The following is a 6,203-nucleotide window of genomic DNA, read 5'->3' as shown; positions in this document are numbered from 1 at the left end:
GAAGTAAACCGTGGATCTCTATCAGACACTATGGAGACTGGAATACCATGTAGTCTGACTATCTCCCGGATATACAACTCCGCGAACTGAGTCATCGTGAAATTCATCTTCACCGGTAAAAAGTGAGCCGACTTAGTGAGACGGTCTACAATCACCCAAATGGCATTCGAACCTCTCAATGTCTTAGGCAATCCCACGACAAAATCCATGGAGATATTCTCCCACTTCCACTCCGGAATAGGGAGAGGCTTAAGCAAACCGGCGGGTCTCTGATGCTCCGCCTTAACCTGCTGGCATGTCAGGCATTCTGACACGAATCGGGCAATGTCACTTTTCATGCCTGGCCACCAATAAAGCTGCTGAAGATCCCGATACATCTTCGTACTACCAGGGTGGATTGAGTACGGCGATGTATGTGCCTCTGCCATGATAGTAACTCGCAGAGAATCACCTACGGGAACCCAAAATCTACCTCTGTACCTCACAATCCCATCTACCACAACATACAAACCGCTGCCTTTCTCCTCATCTCTCTGTCTCCACTTCCTGATCTGCTCATCAACTGACTGCGCTGCACGGATACGATCAAAAAGTGTAGTCTGCACACTAAGGGAAGACAAACGGGGAGCTCTACCACTCGCATAAAACTCAAGACCATACCTCTGAATCTCAACCTGCAACGGTCTAGACACTGACAAGGAGGTAATCACTGCAGTCTTCCTGCTCAAAGCATCTGCAACCACATTAGCTTTACCAGGGTGGTAGCTAATATTGCAGTCATAGTCCTTCACCAACTCTAACCACCTACGCTGCCTCATATTCAACTCCTTCTGGGTGAAAAAGTACTTGAGGCTTTTGTGGTCTGTGAAGATCTGACTCTTCTCTCCGTAAAGATAGTGTCTCCAAATCTTAAGAGCAAACACTACCGCTGCCAACTCTAAGTCATGAGTAGGGTAGTTCTTCTCGTGCTCCTTCAATTGCCTAGAAGCATAGGCAATAACTCTATCTCGCTGCATCAGAACTGCTCCCAATCCCAACTTGGAAGCATCAGTATACACCACAAAATCACCTTGCCCGGATGGCATGGTCAACACTGGTGCTGTCGTAAGAGCTTCCTTCAAAGTATCAAAGCTCCTTTGACACTCGGCACTCCAAACAAACTTGGCGTTCTTCTTAGTCAACGCTGTCATAGGCACAGCAATGGAGGAAAAACCCTTGATAAATTTTCGGTAATAACCGGCTAATCCAAGAAAACTGCGAATCTCAGACGCGCTCCTCGGTATAGACCACTCCTTCACTGCTTGAACCTTTGAAGGGTCTACTTCCACACCGCTCTTAGAAATAATATGACCCAAGAAAGCAACTTTCTCCAACCAGAATTCACACTTATCAAACTTGGCCAACAACTTGTGCTCTCGAAGCACCTCAAGAACGGTCCTCAAATGCTGTTCATGCTCCACTCTATCCTTCGAATAAATGAGGATGTCATCGATGAAAACAATGACAAAGCGGTCCAAGTAAGGCTGAAACACGCGGTTCATAAGATCCATGAAAACCGCGGGCGCGTTCGTCATCCCAAACGGCATCACAAGGAACTCGTAATGACCGTAACGAGTCCTAAAAGCTGTCTTCGCCACATCTGACTCCTTCACCTTCAACTGGTGATAACCTGAACGAAGATCAATCTTCGAAAAGACGGATGCACCTTGCAATTGATCGAAGAGGTCCTCGATCCTAGGTAATGGGTACTTGTTCTTCACCGTCACTCCGTTCAAACCTCGGTAGTCTATGCACAATCTTAGACTACCGTCCTTCTTCTTAACGAAGAGAACTGGTGCGCCCCATGGGGAGAAACTAGGGCGTATGAATCCCTTGTCAAGCAACTCTTGAATCTGCTCTTTTAACTCCTTCATTTCGGTAGGAGCCAATCTGTACGGTGCCTTGGAGATAGGCACAGTACCGGGAATCAAATCTATAGAGAACTCCACTTCTCTATCGGGCGGAATTCCCACAACATCGCTAGGGAACACATCCTCAAACTCCCTGACGATAGCCACATCAGAAATAACTGGTCGCTCTGGCAGCTCTGTCAAAGATAAACTGGCTAGAAATGACTCGCACCCACTAAGTACAAGCCTCTGAGCTTGCAAAGTAGAAATGACTCGAGTCTTCCTCAAGCTCTTAGCAGCCTCAAACCAAAACGGTTCCTCGCTCAGGCCTGACTAGTACTGACCTCTGCTGAAAATCTATCATCACCGCATTCTTCGTCATCCAATCCATCCCAAGAATCAGGTCAAACTCTGGCAAAGGTAGCACTATGAGGTCTGCTACCACTGACTGACCCTGCAAAAGCAATACAAGGTCTCTCACCAAGCTCCTGGTGGATAGCTCTTCCCCTGAGGGGATAGTAACTGAGAATCCAACCTCCAATTCCTCGCTCTGAATTCCCCTCTCAAGGGCAAAAGACTCCGATATAAAGGAATGGGTAGCCCCTGAGTCTAATAAGGCCCTCGTGGCTACGCCTGCCACAACAATCCTACCTGCATAGCAGTAGTTACAACGACGAAAGGTTGAAGTTAAAACCACGAGTTCTACTTAGGCTCATTCTAATTCAACAATTCCCAAACAAGATACTATTCATGCTAAACAGTCAAAGGTCCTAAGGCATGCAACAAATTACTAGAGTAAAACCTCAAACAAGCAAAGATTTAGAGTCGCATGCATCAACAAATCTTTAACTGCTCTAACCCAAAAGTTAAGATATTACCTGTGAGAAGAGTAGTGTCTGGGTCGGCCTGCTCGGCCTCCATCACGAACACTCTGCCCTGCACGGGCCTCCTCAGCTCTGGACAATGGGTAGACATATGTCCTGACTTCTTGCACTTGAAGCAAACTCCAGCATCCTTCAAACACTTCCCAAAATGCGGACGATGGCAAAACTGACAAATAGGCTTCTCCCCAGCCTTGGGAGGAACCTGTCTCTGGTCCTGACGCCCCTGCGGTGCCTGCTGTCCCTGCTGTCCCTGCTGTCTCGGGGGCCCATGATACGGCTTCTTGCCGTGCTGCTGCTGCTGAGAGTGGCCCTGATGAGGGAAGGGCCTCTTGCCATGCGCCTCCGCGCTAATATCTCTCAGCGTCTGCTCGGACCTCAAGGCACGCCTCAGTGCTGAAGCATAATCAGATGGCTCAGCCATCAGCACATCCCTACGGATGGTAGGTCGAAGCCCTACAAGAAAGTGCTCCAGCTTCTCTTTCTCATCATCTCCAATCAACGGCACGAAATGGCAGCCTCTCTCAAACTTCACCACGAACTGGGCTACCGACAGATCACCCTGCCTCAAGCTCATAAACTCCGTCTTCAACCAGGCTCTCACATCAGCAGTAAAGTACTTCTCAAAGAACAACTTCTTGAACTCAGCCCAAGGTAGAGTAGCTGGGTTCACAATCTTCTCCATACCCTCCCACCAGAGGGCGGCATCATCCTGGAGGAGAAACACAGCACATCTCACTCTATCTGGATCTCCCATCTGCATATAGCGAAAGATCACCTCAAGGGAGCGGATCCAACCCTCCGCTATCAACGGATCAGTGGTGCCAGCGAAGTCCTTCGGATTCATCTTCCGAAACTGCTCATAAGTAGTCTCCGATCTAGCAACAGGAGCATCCACATGACGCTCGAGGATACGGGCCAATCCTGCTAGCACCTGCCCTCCTATATCCACCTGCGGCGCCGGTGGAGGCGGTGGAGGCGTAACTGCACGCGGATCATGACGACAAGCCATCTAAACGCATTGAGAAAATCCAACATTCAAATTTCATGCCTTAGAAAAATATTTTTACTTCAAATTTAAACTTCTCAATAACTCAAGAAACTAATACATCAAAACTTAAACAGATAGAGACATTAAACTTAAATCTTACAGACTTTGAGGCGAGATCCCCTGAGTTTCAGCAACCAGCAGTAGGCTCAGCCCAAACCAAGACCGTGCTCTGATACCAACTGAAACGACCCTAACTACTCGCTACTAGACTATAATTAAAATAAAGGAAAATTACGGATTTTTAAAAAATTTTGCCATGACTTATTTGTAAAACAAATAAGCCATCAAGACTCAAACAGCAATTTAAATAAGGAAAGAAAATTGACTTCAAAACTTAAGTGCGTTAAACATAAACATGCAATCCTAGTAACCACCTCCCGGTTACAGCATAAAGTAAACTAAAGCATTTAAAATTAATTCCAACGATAATCATAAACTTGCAAAAGCGGAAAACGTACTTCAAAACATAAGCTGTAGCACAGGGAATGCACATCCTGGCCATAAATACTACAAGATCTCAAATAATACTTCATTATTACAAATTCGATAACTGTGCGGAAAAACATAAACTAAAAGGAAGCAACGGTCACTGGGCCTTGCACTACCGATGGCCTCATCCCAGTAGATCACGCCCCTCCGTCTCCTCCACAAAATCCTCACCTGCAAACATTCAAGCATAGTGAGTCTAAAGACTCAACAAGCATAACTAGGATAATAACAAGGGTTTAAAATACGTGATGCAAAAACTCAATTAAACTGTAATATGCATGAAACTAGAAAGATATAGAAATCATGCATTAATGAACTCACACTATGATAAACTTTAACTTTCATAACATTCAACTTAGACTCATGCATAACTGAAAGACTGACATCAATGCAAAACGAGTCAACTAAAATTGTGAAACTTTAACTTTTAAACTTTTCTTTACTTTTTCCTCTTAGAAATCCGATCCCTGATTTGTGACCCTCTGTTTCGATCATGATCATGGCTGCAGTGCACTATGCCGGCAAGACGACGAGATTTCTCCCGACGAACTTAACCCCTCTTAGAAATCCGATCCCTGATTTGTGACCCTCTGTTTCGATCATGATCATGGCTGCAGTGCACTATGCCGGCAAGACGACGAGATTTCTCCCGACGAACTTAACCCCTCTATGGCAAGGAGACCGAGATGCCTCCCGATCCCACATTGCCCCTCTGTGGCAAGGGTAAACAAGATGTCTCTTGCTCCTTGCCTAACCTCTATAACCTCTTGGTGAGTAGACCGAGGCATCCCCCGGCCTAGCAACACCCCTCTTGTCACAAACAGATCACTTCATTCAAAAATATTTGCTTTCTTTTCCCTTTTCATTTATAAAGACTCAACTCATACATTAAATGGCATGCAAACAAGTAAACTTCCTTTTTCTTTATTAAACTCAAGAACACGTCAAATGCACACGAATAAGCAATCTTTAAGACATGAGACTCGACTCGAAAATGTGAGTTTAAGGTGGATGAGTGGCTGCCCCTAAGTCCAAAGAAGACAACTTACCCAACAAAATCCTCAAACTTGACTTAACTCGAGCAAGTAAACCGAAAAGCCCTTAACTTTGTCATGCCTTATCCAAAACCCGTCCCGCTTGAACCGACACTCAACAAACTTTCCAAATCATCCCAAGGAATAGGTGGTATCATCAAAAGATCAAAAGAGCAAATTTACAACACACAAAAATCGGACAGCCCCTATTCAAAGGAAAAATCTGCACTTGCACCCAATTTTGTAAAATCCATAACTCACTCAATTCTTATCCGATTCGAGCCCATTTTACATCGACGCGACCACAACGTCATGAACTTTACCATGGAATAGCCTAACCCTGCCCAGACCTCAGCCACGACCCTGCCCTGCCCCGAACAGTACTGCCCTGCACACTCACACACCTCCAATTCCAACAATTCAAACACTTAGCCCACTTTCCTCAACTTATCTCCACACCAAACACCCAAACACCTCAAATAACCTCTCTTAGGACTTTTCCCAAACACTTGGGCTATACTCAATCCACACTTTCACAACACATATCAAGAACATCAAGAATTAACCATCAAAACTCCAAAATGTTGAACAATCAATCAAGACCAATGCAAGACCATTAAATACTTCAACATCAAATAAATTTCAGCCCCTACACATGCAACATTTCGAAAATTAGGTCCATATACAATCTGAAATTTCGAATTTTGGCAAGGACACTCAATTAATTCCATGTCAATGCACATATACTCAACATTAATCCACATAAACTCAACTCCCTAACATATTTAGAAAAAATCAGCCCCTAAACATGAAAAATTCGAAACCCTAACCTTCTAACAACATGCATTCTCGAAAATAT

The sequence above is a fragment of the Henckelia pumila genome, chromosome 4, assembly GCF_033568475.1.
Source record: "Henckelia pumila isolate YLH828 chromosome 4, ASM3356847v2, whole genome shotgun sequence".
In the NCBI taxonomy this organism is placed as follows: Eukaryota; Viridiplantae; Streptophyta; class Magnoliopsida; order Lamiales; family Gesneriaceae; genus Henckelia; species Henckelia pumila.
The sequence above is the reverse complement of the archived record's forward strand: the minus strand, read 5'-3'. Positions refer to the sequence as shown.